The 15,083-nt window shown below is 36.8% G+C and overlaps 1 long non-coding RNA gene across 1 annotated transcript in view; it reads right to left on the reverse strand.

Annotated features, from left to right (window-relative positions):
- Positions 1-1,817: 1,817 nt before the first annotated feature.
- Positions 1,818-15,083, reverse strand: part of LOC125612083 — a 31,506-nt gene continuing 18,240 nt past the window's right edge. The window contains exons 2-4 of the long non-coding RNA XR_007342384.1: positions 12,491-12,602; positions 8,337-8,548; positions 1,818-4,491 (exon numbers count right to left, since the gene is read on the reverse strand). This is a non-coding gene — a long non-coding RNA (uncharacterized LOC125612083). The remainder of the gene's footprint in view (positions 4,492-8,336; positions 8,549-12,490; positions 12,603-15,083) is intronic.

The raw sequence follows: 15,083 nt of genomic DNA on the forward strand, positions 1-15,083 counted from the left end.
CTGAGATGAGAGGCTTCCTTGATCCCATGAGTTTGAGACCAGCCTGCACAACATAATAAGACCTTATGAACACCCCCTCTTTATATATAAGGTACTTTATATTTAAGGTACATGCTATACTGAAGAAATGAAAAGATGAATAAAACAGAACTTTATTTTAAAGATAAGCATTATATGGACCTTCAGAAGGTACTAACAATCTTTGAACCCATTCAGATGTTCTAAGCAAATATGATACTACCTGAAATATGTTCTTAACCATGAAATTTTAAAGTTACTTTTTAAAAGTTTTGGAGCTGGGAATATGATTTAGTGGTAAAGCATTTACCTAGTGTATGGGCTCCACAGGATTCAATCCCCAGCATAGTAAAAACAAATATACACAAATAAATAAAAATCTGGTAAATTTCCTGATACAATATGTTTAGCTACCATGCAACAATTTGCAATGTAAAATTGGTGTCCATTTAATGAGCCAAAGCAATGTTTGACAAATCTGTCTCCTTACGGACCACAACCATTGCCTGTACCACCTTGAACACAAAGATGCTGACATAATATGGGCAAGAAATATGAAAAAACCCATGAGCAATTGCAGCTATCCTCCCAGTGTTCCTATGGGAAATGCTTGTGACTCAGGAGAGCAGATTATTAAGGCAGATGAAAGTTCTATGTTAGACACATGTCTATTAAACACACATTTGCTTCATTCTTTCTAGGTTGCATATGAACAGATATATGTGCACATATAACATATTTGTTATACAAAAGTTGCACATGGACATATATAATATTCATTTGCAATCTGCAATGCATATTTATATTACATATATTCATATGCAACATGCATATATACATACATATAACTATCTTAAGTTTCCTCTCTTCTGAACTTTATGTGTCTGTGCTTATGTCACTGTTATGTCCTTCTAATACACATTTACCTTGTATTATGGTAACCTTAGACTGGGTGAGGCTATAAACCAACTGTGTATGGATATCATCTTACAGCATTTAACATAGTGCCTTGCATAGAATGAATTTTCAATTAAGTCTTTAAATATTGAATTTATATTTTTCTTATTATAAAAAATACCACGGATATTGAAAACAATCTACCCTAGCAGATTTCAAATGCTCTTAAGTACTAACAACTAATTGAAAAAAATCAAAATTTATTGAGCTCTCCAACATAAAAACTGAATTAAAGCAAGGTTTCTCTGGATAGATTGGGGGTATAGTGGTAGGGCATTTGGGACCCCTTCACATACTTGACCCCAGTTTATAGCTTTCAACAAAGCACAGCTGGACAGCTATTCGACTAACTACTCAAATATACTTCTATGGATGAGTAAACCAACACTCAGTGTAGCTAAGTGACTTGTGCCCAGAGTTCACAACTAATTAATCATAGAAAAATAGGTCTGTTTATCCCCATGCCAGCTTTCTAAGAATTCAAAATGTATATCCACATTTCAATTTCAAGATAACTTTTCCTACTCCTAAGTGGATGACATTAAAGACAATCATGGATGAGATATTGTATCTGTTATTGTCTCTGTGTTCCATCTCCCTTCTAATTGTGCTACTGCTTTATGAAAATCTTCATGATGGTTTTGTGAAACATTCAGATTACAAGACTGGACAGCATTTTCAAATGCAGAATAACAATAAGCCACTTACTCAATCACCTAATCTCAGTCTTTATGGGCAAACATTAAGGAAAAATAAAACAGTTTACAAAACCAACTATTTCTTAAGACTTACACACACCAGCATACGATGAAATATGGCATTGAAAGGAATTCCTACATAGATAACCTGATTTCCGATTTTATTATTCATTCACCATTTATTCTATCATTAAGTCAGTGACAATGTAGCAGGCTCTTCAGATACAGAGATGAATAAGACAAAATTGGTCACTATCCTTATGGCATTTGTAACTTAATGTGCAAAAGAAGTAAACTAGAAAATATTTACTTCAGCAATATAATATTAGGCTGTATTAATACTAGGAAGAAAAAAAGTGAATTAAAAAAAATGGAGATGAACCAGAGAATCTCACTTCAAAATAATGAAGGAAAATCTCTAAATGGGGGTGACAAGCAAGGAGGGATGGAGAATGTGGAGTAGCCACCTATGCACAATGCTGTGGGAATATCTTCCCAATCAAAAGAAGTAAATGCTAAGGACTGCAGTAGAAAGACACTAGGTACGCGAAGGTCATGAGTGGAACCGAAGGCTAAGTAAAGGAGCAACGATATGAGGTTGTAGGAGTTGACTAGAGCTGGACATTACAGGTCACGGTAATGTGAAGGCCCTGGTCATTCTGGGAAATGAAAACATCAATGGGAAGTTACTAAAGGAGTAAGCATTTATTTACTCACCTTTTCATTCATTCACATATTTATGCCTTTTAAGATATCAATTCGTCTATATTTACTATTCTGAAAACATGAAACTCCTGTTATGTACCTAGGAAAAATATCAGTGAGAACAACATTTTTCCTTAGAAATTGAAGCTCTGCACTGTGCTATCACAAAGCAATCAAACTACATGAGATGGCATGTCCAGAAATAAGGTCAAGGAATACATCAAAAACTGGATCTGTAACTTTTTTTTTTCCTCTGTAGTGCCCTCATTTAAATAATTAGTTTTTGACCATTTGAATCATAGTAAGTTCAGTAGTTTGTGACAGTGATATCATCTTGGCTTATAACACCAGTGCAGGGTAATAGAACACTGAAGAGGATAAGAGTCTGTTGGATTAAACTAGAATAGTAACAACAAACACTATTCTTAGAACAGTGCTAGAATGTAGTAGCCAATGCCCCAGATTTCACCAAATAAGGTAAAACTTTGGTGAGAAATGATTTAGGTTACTATAAAAATGATATGTACCTAATTTTTTCAGAAACTTTTTAATATCTGAAGGTGATAAAAAAATTTTTAAGGTAAGAGGAATTTATAATTGAGACAAAGCAATAATTAGAAACTAAAATATCAGAAAGATTTAAACATGTGAAAATGCAAATTTACCTGAAGAAATTGGCAGTTGATATGCCAATCTCATAAGATAAATGATATTTCCCAAATTTTGTTATATTTTAGCTCTATCATTTTGAAAATGAAGGTGAAGGCAGTGAGAATATGTCTTTTAAATGCAAAATAAAATACATTAATTTATCAAAAATATCCAACAGTAACTTCAGACCCTTAGGAAACTTGAAGACATTTTGAAGAAAACAGACCCAAATCTGGTATACTACATGTTTAATGATCGAAAATAGTGCAGTATGGTCTTCAATCATGTTTGCAGAGAGAGCGGAAAGGATTCTGTGCAGACAAGGCAGTCCCAGGGAAGAATTTATCTTAGGTGATTTTATGTATGAGGTTTTAAAATGACATTGAATGAATGGGTCACTAAGCTAGAAAATCAGAGTGACAAAAGCTTTAAACAGATTTGAAAGTATCAAGTATAATAAGGGACAATGTAATCTAGAGGAGTCCCTAGAGTAAGTGGAAAGAAAGAGGTGACCCAGAGTGCATACCTCAGAGGGCTCAGGGGATTGTCAGCTCATTATTGCCCATTGAAAATGTGGGCCCAGTATTCCCAAACTTTTCCATTTTTCAAGATAAGTCATAAATCTGGATTTTAATGTGTGATATTATGAGTTTTAAATTTCACATCCAAGTTTAATAGAATAAATCTGAACCATACAAAACATGTCTGTAGACTGATAGTACCCACAGGATCAATTTTTCACACACCCCTATTTTAGAACCACAGGAAACCCTGTAAGTTATCTAATGCTCCTTCAAATTTTATAGGTCAGTAAATCAATTGCTTTCTCCTTACTCTGCCTGCATATATACCCTCCTCCTCTTTTCATTTATTTTAATCATACAGCATTTATTTGCATGTAAATCCAAGAATTTCCTCCATATGTTTTGCCTCTGTCCCTGAAAGTGTGAATATTGATATTCCCATTGAATAGTTCAATTCCATGGAATGACAACCCTTGCTTCTTAAGTGAGTGCAACATCAACATCATGCTTAACTGTTGAAAGCATCATCATTCACCATAAATATCTCTATTTCCCCAGTGGTGTGTTTGGAGAAAGTACTCATTCCTAAGGCTTAAGATTGAGCTGTTCATTGCTCAGGCAATGAATATGGGGTTAGTTCACATAGGCATGTTGATTATGATTAAGTTTTATGGCAGTTGAATGGAAGAGTAAGAAACCTGTGCTCCAGATCTTCTGTGCTCCAACCTCACACTGATTCATAAGCAGATAAACCAAAGCAGACTAAGGAGGACCTGTTAGGATGAGACAACAAAAAGCACAGGGCCTGTTGGCAGGCCCTCAGAACATCATTTGCAGATGTAAAGAAATGGAGCCACAGAAAACCTTTCCCTTAATACAAACCACACATTTTGGTAGCCATCATCCACGTGAGAAAGAGCTGGTTATCTTGCTATAGTCTGCAGATAAGAAAAAATGCCAAGAACAAATATAAGTGAGGCAGACCTAAAAATGTTGTTATTGAACAGAGTGAAAAGGTATCCTTGTTGTTGGAGAATGTCAGAATTAAAATTCGCCACGTGCATTTGTTTTCTGTGACTCCTATAACAAATTATCATACACTTGGTGCGTTCAAACAATAGAAATGTGTTCTCTCACAGTGGTAGGATCTAGAAGTATGAAATCTAGCAGCCAGCTGGGCTGTGCTGCCTCTAGGGGATCCAGGGGAGATTTCCTTCCTTACCTCTTCCAGCTTTAGAGGGCTTCAGGTGGTTTTTGACTTGTGGCCACATCCCTTCAATCTCTGCCACTCTGGATAGAATGTCTTTTTCTCTTATGTGTGTGCCTCTTGTAGGATATCTATCATTGGATTTAAGGACTGTTCACTAACCCAGAATTACATACTCAGTTCATGAACTTTAACACGATTATATCTGCAAAGATCTTTTTGTTTTCTTTTTTCAAATAAGGTAACATTCAAAGATTCTCGGCATTAGGATGTGGACATAAGTTTTCAGGGGCCAAAAGTCCTCTGACTATATCTGGATTGGTCATAACAGCTAAAAGAAATCTTAATTCACCCACATTGTATTGATTAATGATTCACTTTCACTACAAGCCTCACTCTTGACCTAGAGCAGACACATGGCTGTATAATTTTATATACGTCTATCTAAAGTGTACAAAAAGATACATTGACTAGAACCTCTACACTATAGAATTAATTTTTACTAGAGAAATTTGAATTTAAGGCCTTAAAGAGTGAAAACCCTGGATGGAGTTGAAGAGAGAATTGTAAATATTAGGAAGCAAGTAATGAGGTCATTGTCAGTTCATTTAATGACAGAAAATGCCCTGGATGGTGCTGAAAAGAGAATTGTAAATATTAAGAAGCAAGTGATGAGGTCATTACCATTTTATTTTATACAAGAAAATTCTGGGATGGTGTTAAATAGTAAATATTAAGAAGTAAGTGATGATGTCATTGCCATTTCATCTTATGCTGGTCAATAGCACTTGGTGTCCACTTAGTGTACCACCAGCACAGTGCAAAAATTCAGAAGCAGAAAGTTGCATTAATAGCTCCTTTCTCCCCTCCCCGAAGACTTCTGACCATATTACAGAAATATATCAGTCATATATTTATCTGGAATTTCAGACATATAGAGCTTCATGAATTCATTTCTGAAAGTCAAATTCAGATTTTTCTCAGACTCGACAGTATTCCAAATAAAGCTTGAGACTGGTGTTCTTTTATCCCTGTGTATGCATATGTGCCACAAACATCTCCCCTTTAACAGTAAGAAAAGAACAATCCTCCTTGCATATGTGATAGCACTGTATCATATCAATTGTTATCTCTTGATGGTGCAATTAAATTCATTAAATTATAATCATTATAGTTTATTATACAGATTTACTAATTCCTCCTCCATTTCATTAAAACACAGTTTCAAAGGACCCATTCTGAAGAAATGTGGTCATTTTTAGTTCAAGAAGTGGATCATAAGCCAACAACTCCTATTAATCTACAACTTATTATCCAATAGGCATCTCACCAGGACTCTGTCCTCGAGGCTCATAGAAAAGAACTAGTAAAGAACTAATCTACCTACCAGAGACTGTACTAAGCACTTCACAAGTTCTCATTTCATACTTACTCCGAAAAATTGGAGGTGATAATAAAAATTTTACTGATGAGGAAATGAGGCTGTGCTCTTGCCTTGTAACACACAGCTGTGAGCAGTGAATTTGTGATTCTAAAGCTAATGCTATATGGAGTAGCCTGTAAAGATTTAGAAAGGAAGACGTGAGGTTGCCTACTAAGAGGAAGATTTTCCTGGAAATAAGCACACACAGAAAAGGAAGAACTAAGCTAGAAAAGAGAACTGATATTGAGAGTGGGATCCTCACAAGAGGAGGGCAGCTCTATTATGTCAGACTGAGTGGTTGGGACTGAGTTTTACAGGACCTAAGATTCATGCTGCTTCTTGTAGGACTGCCATTTTTACTGTGATTCTCCGTAGGACTTTGCTATGTTGCATTTGATGAAATAGTATGTGCCTAGCCCATGCACGGCTAGAAGGGCACTCTCACCCCATGATTCAACAGCTGTTAATTTTCACTTTCGCATTCTGGGTGAGGTGGGTAATTACATCCAGCTGTCTGCAACCATCCCACTGCTGCTTTCTCACAGACCTGTGAGTCTTCATTTGTTCTCATGAGCAGGGTTGCACTGTGAGCTGTGAAATGCATCCAGCTGTCCAGTGCCTGGCAGAAGCTTGTTCATCATCTGCCTCTCTACTGTGGATCTAGATGGTTCAATCACACTGCATTTCAGTGCGGAGATTTATCTTTCTAGCCACTTTACATAGCAATCGTAGAAAATATGAGAAATCACTCTCGCTCCACAATGGGAAAAACTACTAAAAATGTCCACAGCTTGGAACACCAAAAAATGATGTATTGTGAAAAATACAAAATTTAAGGGTGGAGCTGAGGAACTAAGACCAAGAAAAAAAGGTCTGACTGGCCTTTGTGAACTATCCACATGATACACAATAATAAAACTGAGAAACAGCACACAGTGACTCCAAAGTTAATAAAAGTTTGTGGATTGAGTGTGGAGTACAAAAAACAAAAAACAAACAAACAAACAAACAAAACATAGTGGGATATGTGGTGCATGAACTAAGAACTTTCCCCTAAGTACCTACACACATCTTGTTCCAAGAACTCTCTTTTGTGGAAAACACACACACACACACACACAAAATAGTCTATGGTTCATGTTTGTTCTCTCAGTCATTTATGAACTTGTATTTATGTTAGGTACTAAATGGTTATTTCACTGGACATCTGTTTTGGACAATGGACAATGCTACTTAGAATCATAGGAATGAATAGGGAAAGAAGCTTGCAGGCATTCAGACGAGAGATACATTACTTTCCAAATGAGGAAATGCACCAAACTGATAAAGAAACATTGCTGGGAAAAGCAACTCCAAAGACTAGGGGTGAATTTTGCCAATGTTTAGGGCAGAGCCCCTGTGAACTACTTTGAAAGATCTCTAGAAGGGAGGATATGATCAGCGACTTGTTGATTGCCTGAGTGTGGGTGGAACTAGACTAGCTCAGAATTCATGAGGATCAGACAGGATGGTCAGGAGACAGTGAGTAGGTTTACAGGAGGTTGGGGTCAGCAAAGACAAAGAAATAAATGGCACCAATTGAGATTTGAATTTTTTTCGGGGGGGGGGGTACGGTGGCTACTGGTAACTGAACTCAGGGACACTTGACCATTGTGCCACATCCCAGCAGTATTTTTTTTATTTTATATAGAGACAGGATCTCACGGAGTTGCTTAGCGCCTCACTTTTTCTGAGGCTGGATTTGAACTCACAATCCTCCTGCCTCAGCCTCTCGAGCCACTAGGATTACAGGTGTACACCACTACACCTGGCTGAGATTTGAATTTTTGCTGGTGCTCGGTTTAATCTGGTGGACACACAATAAAGTGGAAGGAACAAGAATCTTAGAGCCAGACAGACCTGGGTTTAAATCCCAGTTCCATGACACTTAGTTGGATTGACTATGAACAAGATACTAGCTTTTCTAAATGCCAGTTTCCTATAAATGAGAAAAGGGGGGGAGCAAGACTACAGAGCTTGAGAGGCTTTTATAGGATTAAGAATTACTTTATAAAGTAATACATGTTGCTGATGCTCAGTGAATGTTTGTTGTTAGAACAGTCACCTTTGATACTTGTTCTCATATTACCCCTTCTACTGCCCTGCCCTCTTACCTCATTCTCTTAGGAAGTTATGCCAAGAGTTGACTAGGGATTGAACCATGCCCCTCTTCAGAGCTTGAAACATATGAACCATTATCCAAATGCACAGTGCATCCTTTTCCCCGCTCTCTAAGGAGATGAATGAGCAACTTCAACACACTATTCTTAATGGATGCAGAACCGGGTAAATCATAGCTGTTCAGCCTTCACATTCTGCCTTCAGGCTGTGAAGACAAGAAGAAGGATGATACAAAGTGTATCATACACACATGGTAGCAAGCAGGTCATTCATGATGGAAATGATGACCTACTGGACACGGACCCAAAATACAATAGTTAAGTTCTATTAGGTAATTTGTGGTCATTTGGACTGATACATATTAGGCTACACAAAAGGCTGGGTATCATTTTCCTTGGAAACCCTGCAAAGGAAGAAACATTTCTCCTTGAAAGGCAAATGCAGGGTATCCCATTCCTAGGTAAAGTTAAGAAATGGAGTGAATTTGTGAGTCAACTGTACGCCTTGTGGCACTTTTATAACGTTAAAAGACAAATGTACTTTTAAAATGATACAGAAGGCTTTGAGCGGGTTGGCTCAAATTTTCGCTTCTTCAGTGGCTTCACCAAGCTTATACTCAATTTGCACCAGTCATTCACGTTCATGAAGGCTGTCAGGCAGTCACTTTTGCAATTGTCCAATCAAGCTTAATCATCCTGTATTTCTAAGGAGCCAAAAACTGAACCACAGTTCAAAGGGAAATTAAAAGTCAAAACTCAGGTGTTCAAAAAGAAGCCCCACTTAAGGGGATCAAGTAGGTGACCAGAACAGGTGATTCTTGAGCTAGCCCACAGAGATTCTACTCATTTTTACAGCAATAATCAACAAATTATTATCCTCTTCCATTACAGGCAAGGGCACCATCAAGGGTATTATACACAAAATGTAGACATTATTGTATTGTTTTTAGAGAGTGGAAACAACTCATGATATTAAAACAGCAGGTATGAGGTGCTGCAATTATCTTCTCCATATACAATTACCTAGATAATTCAGAACAAAAACAATTGCTTTAATTATTTAGATTATATGAGGAATATGTAGATTGAAACTCTATGTCTAAATTCTTTGTTATTTTGAACTGGTATCAGGTGAAAAGCATTTATTAAGTGCCCACTGTTTGTTAGTCAAGGAAGGAAAAGAATGAAGTAATAGTGGCCTTGTACTTGAAGAGTTTTAAATTTATTAAGGGGTTATGAACCATGAATTTAAGGGAAAGTTCTAAGAGTTGTGACAGAAGTCAACATAAAATGCTCAAGGAGTATAAAGGAAGACCATCTAGCCCTTTGGGGAAAAAATTGTCAAGGGGAACCTTGGGAGAGCTTTGCATTGAGATGAAAGACTGTGAAGAATAATGTACCAGGAGATGGGAACAGCCAAAGCAAATTCATAGAGGAGTGATACAGTGTGGCATCTGTATGTAGATCCTATCATTCTTACATACTGATAACATTGTGAACTAGTAGGAAGGGGAAATGGTAAACAACTTGAAGAAGGAGGCAGAGGGCCCTGAAGAGTCTTATGTGTTCAAATATGAAACTGTTAGATAACAAGCAAGGACAGTGTTTTGGTAACCCAGTTTTGGATTTAAAAGTAGGAAAATATATATCAGTGTGGATTTTTCAAGTAAAGCACTGGTACAAAAACAATTTCTTGGCCCATTGGCATCTGAAATAGAGGAGTTAAGAACTCTAGAACTTCAGGGCTTGCGATAGAGCTCAGAAGTAGAGTGCTTGCCTAACATGCACAAGGCCCTGGGTTCAGTCCTCACCACTGAGAGAACTCTGGAACTTAACTTTAGGTCTTCTGGAATAAAGGAGCCAAGATGCTTACAGAGTGGTCAATCAAGCACACTTAGAGAATAAGCAGTGTTACTGGGGAACAAGAACAGGTGATGCCAGAGGCAACACTGGCCAAGAGCCTTTCAGGTTAGGGTCCTTCACAGTACTTTCTTCCTATCTAGGCCACTGTCCTTTTGGTTTATAAGGCTCTAAAGCCTGTAATAGAATGGTATCAGTGATGTTAGAGCATATATCTTTGAGAAGAATAACTAGAGAAAAAATAGAGTAAAAGTTTAAATACTCAAGGAAGGTATGAAAAAATTGGATGCATTGTCTCCTCTCCGGTCTTTCTTCTGAATATAAAGAGAAAAAGAGTGAACTTAAGAACTACTTGGTTTTCTAATATGGTTTTTGTGGTTATAGAATACATTTATTTATTCAGCTTTTAATGTGACAGTTTTAGGCATGCATTCGTTCATTCATTTTTATGCATTTTCTATTCATCCACACATTATTTTCATTTATTGATCCATTACTCTATCCATCCATTTATTTAGAGGAGACTCTGTACTTAAGAAAATGACTTTTATGTGTACACATAGCTAAAATAACCCAAAATGGCCAAGACAATTCTAAGTATCACCAACTCACAAATTATCTAGAGGACTTATTATAAATAACATTTATCAGTGACTTGCTATGAAAAGGCATTGCCAAAAATTTCCTTAATGTTCACAATGAGTCTATGACAATGGTTACTATTTTTAACACAATTTTCCTAATGGAATCAACTAAAGCATAGAGAGATGAAGTGATTTGCCAAAGTTTCTATAAGGCCGAGGTGGAATTAGCACTTACCTAAGAGTTAATTTCTAACTGATCATCTAGCTAGTTATGCTTTTCCTCTTCCCACATTAGAAAATAATTTTAAATGATGTTTCTTCTGTTCACTTGACTTATTTTTCCACCATGTTACCCAACCTTATGTCTTGTCTTTTATTCTGATCATTGAATATTTCACTCTGGGTTTACTGAAAAAAGTAGGAACAACTTTAGGTATTTCACAGAGAGGGAATGTAATGCAGGGGATTAGTTACACATGTGTTGGAAGAGCTCTGAAGCTAAACAGAGGAAGCCAAGCCATAGATTAGTTGCAGCTAGAAGTCTTGAGGTGGGTAGTAAGGAGGCTGTGTCACTTAAGTATAGAAACCGGAGTCAGAAGGCAGATGCAAGGTGGGAGCTGCCTTGTTGGAATAGAAACCACAAAGAACAAGTAGCTTGGTGAGAACAATTGAGTCCCAGGGGGAACACAGTCCCTATCAAGGATATTGCTCAAGGCAGAGAGACAAGACAATCTATCATACTCCTACTCTCTAGTATTCTACTGTCAAGTATTCTGATTCTTCTCTTTAATCTAGACTCTGATAAGCCATAAGGAAAGGGAGTTTGAAAAATGTAGCTTAACAACTATAAACAGAAAAGGAACGTGAGAAAATCCAGCAGAAGGCTAGTTCTCCAAAAGACTCCATAACTGCAGGAGTCCATTTTCAATTCTTTGATCTTAATCAAACTATAGATATTGCCCATGAATGGTTTGGGGGATATGACTGGCAATAGTGTTATGTGCTGATTTGAAAGTTAAATGGGGTTGATCCCATTCTGTTCAGACATCTCACCCTGTGCAGAATTGTCCCCGCTTTCTGCATGAGCCGTCACATAGAAGCTGACATCCTCACCCTCACCTACTTGCATCCTGACCACAACGTGTTTAAACTATGGAGCTGGTCCTGGCTTACTTCCTGAGTAGGTACGGGAGGTGCCAATTCTGAGAACTTAGTGATGCTTTTATGAAACGTTTCTTGTGATTTTACTTGCCTCTTCTTTGTGGTTTTTCTTTTTTTAAGTGGTCCCTTCATCTGTGTTCAGTGTCTTGGGCTACAGAACTGGCTGCTTTCTGCTCCTTTGGCCCTGGCCAGAATAAATCCTTTGTCTTTACTTCAAAAATACCTGGAGTTTTATTTGGTATTTTGGAATAGTGCCTTATCAATAGGATACAGATGTGTTCATTCATGAAAAAGACAGACTCATCTTTCCTTGGGAGGGCGATCAGTACTTGTGGCATGGATATAAGTTAGAAAGAAATAAGGAAAATGGTATCTTCTGTGAGCTGAGTGTTTGTTTCCTGAAAATTTGTAAGCTGAAATTTTAAACCCAAGGCAATGCTATTAGGAGATGGACTCTTTGAGGAGGTCTTTAGGTCATAAGAGTGGAGCCTTCATATATTGGATTACTATTCTTATGAAATGGGCCCAGGGAAGCTTATTTACCCCTTCCATGATGCAAAGACACAGCACGAAGATAGTCTGTGAACCAGGAAGTGGGTCCTCATAAGACACCAAATCTGCCAGTGCCATGATTCTGGACTTCCCAGATTTCGAACTGAAAAAAAAAAAAAATCAATAGTTTCTATTTATAAGTCACTCAGGTTAAGGTATTTTGTATTAGTAACCTAATAAACTAACGTAATCCCTTTGTTGGAACTCGATTACCTACAGCACTCAGGTTTCACTGTCTATGCCACAGGTAGGTATTTTGTGTCTACAACTTCATTATATATTCCACCACCCATAACTTCTACACTATGCACCCAAAAGCATCACTATTAATTGTAGAATTGATGTATGCTTTGTCATAATGAAAAGCATTGAACGCATGCAACATTTGGGTAAGTATATATTTGATAAGAAAAATATGGAAGATGAATGAGAGTCAGAAGAGCTTGCTATTGGAAGGTGGACAGTTTGCTGAATTGTCTAGAAACAGAATTTGCTACCTTTTCAATAGTTTCTGCAGTATTTAAGAATTCCAAGGGTGCCTAAGGTTAGATTTAATAAAGAAAAGTCCTCCTATCCCACAAAAATTTAGTATTTGTCAACTTTTATACTTCTTATCATCACTGGTGGTGTTGCTGTCATAAAATGCCCTAACTTTAAAACTCTGCATGATGAAGCCCTCTTACATACTTCCTAATTAGCATCACATTACCCTAGACCATGACCTGATGCTATTCTTTCCAATTTTACTTTCAGGACCTTTCAATTTTACTTGCGTTCATTGAAACTGTTATGGATCAGCATGTCTTTAATGGCTCTGAGTTCACTAAGGTCTTCTCCAATCCATTTGGTGTGAAGCTTTTCTGAAGGATACTACACTTCCTTAAAGATAAAAACTCATTCCTCTGACAACTTAGAGCTCAAACCTGAGTATTCATTTGTTCCAGCAAATCCCTGTTACATTCTTAGCATAACATCTTTTCCCCTTTCAGTCAAAATCGGCTGAGCAATTGCTGAATATATGTAGTTCCTTTTGACTGTCTAGACAGTTAAAGACATTGAACATAATTGGGAAAGGAATGAAGCAAAGCTTACATAGTAAATTGGATGAGTTTCTGAAACAGGTACCTATTTTTCTTTTCTCTCTTGGCTTTCTTGGTCTGATATTCTTTTTTATGGGAACCCATAGTTTCTGTCATTATGAAAGTCTTGCTGAAAGAGACACTAAGATATATTAACACTGATAATACATATCAGTGAAACTATATTATATGTAGTCCTAATAAATGGGCATACTGTTCTCTGCATAAGTTTAGAAGCAATTGAGAGATCATGAAGAAAACAAGGAGATAGAGGTCATTAAAAAGTTATACTATACAGATAGAGCTCCTCTGAAAATAAGACTTGGGTGTCCATCAACAGTGTACTTCATAAAATTGATCCCCAAGATTTAAATAGATTTAATTAAATAGCATTAGACAACTAACAGGGCTCCTATTACAAATATGGAACCTACCTCTGTAAAATTTAATGGTCTGAAGAGCAGGGTAGAATGTACAGTTTTGCGGGGAGATCAATGCCCAAATGCAAGGAGGAAGCAAAGGGCTAAGCTTTGCATGAAGCTAACTTCTTGTATTAACTGATGATTAATATAAGTAAATTCTCTTAGAAGGTAGCAGGTAAATGGGCAGAAATAAGCCAGGTGTCTTCTTACACGTAAACACACGCGTGTGCGCGCACACACACACAATTACAAATGTGGCATTGCAGAGCGATAGCAAAGACACAGACCTTAAAAACATACTTCTGAAAGAATTGGTATTTGTATGAAAAAAATTAAATTGATCAAATACCTCACATACACATAAAAAGGTTTTACTTAGGTCAAATAGAAAATATGGGGATTTGAGACTATCCTCATAATCTCAGGAAGCAAACTATAAAAAACACTAACTGTAGAAAGGAAAAGGAATATATTTGGCCATAATTATAATTTAAAATTTTATCATCTTAAGACACTACAAGAACATGAAAATGCAAGTAAGATTAGCAATATGTCTACATTGCAAAAGGACCTGTACCAACATTTGTAAACATTTTACAATCCATTAAGAAAAAGAGACAAAAAGAATGGAAGAAAGGAAAAAGAAAACAAAATTGAATAGAGATTTCATCAAAGATTGAAGTCAATGGCCAATAAACATATAAAAGTGAACTTGGCCTCCTTAGTAATCAGAAAATTGCAAATGAAAGCCAAAATTAATAATAACTGTACCCTACCAGATTGACAAAAATTTAAAAATCTGGCAAATAACAAGAGATGTTGGAGTTATAGAAGTGATCATACAATGCTGTTGGGAGTCCAAAGGTTTACAACTTCATAAAAATTCGCTTGGCATTATCTTGTAGTGCTGATGATCTGTATATTCTATGACCCAGGAAATTTGGCACTAGATATTCGTTCTAGAGAAACATGTGCTTACCTGCACCAGGGCACCTGTATGGGAACATTTGTAGCAGCATTGCTCAAAATAACTTCATACTGGAAATGCAATACAAGTCCAAGAATAGAGTAGGAGAAAAACAA

The sequence above is a fragment of the Marmota marmota genome, unplaced genomic scaffold (assembly GCF_001458135.2).
Source record: "Marmota marmota marmota unplaced genomic scaffold, marMar, whole genome shotgun sequence".
NCBI lineage: Eukaryota > Metazoa > Chordata > Mammalia > Rodentia > Sciuridae > Marmota > Marmota marmota.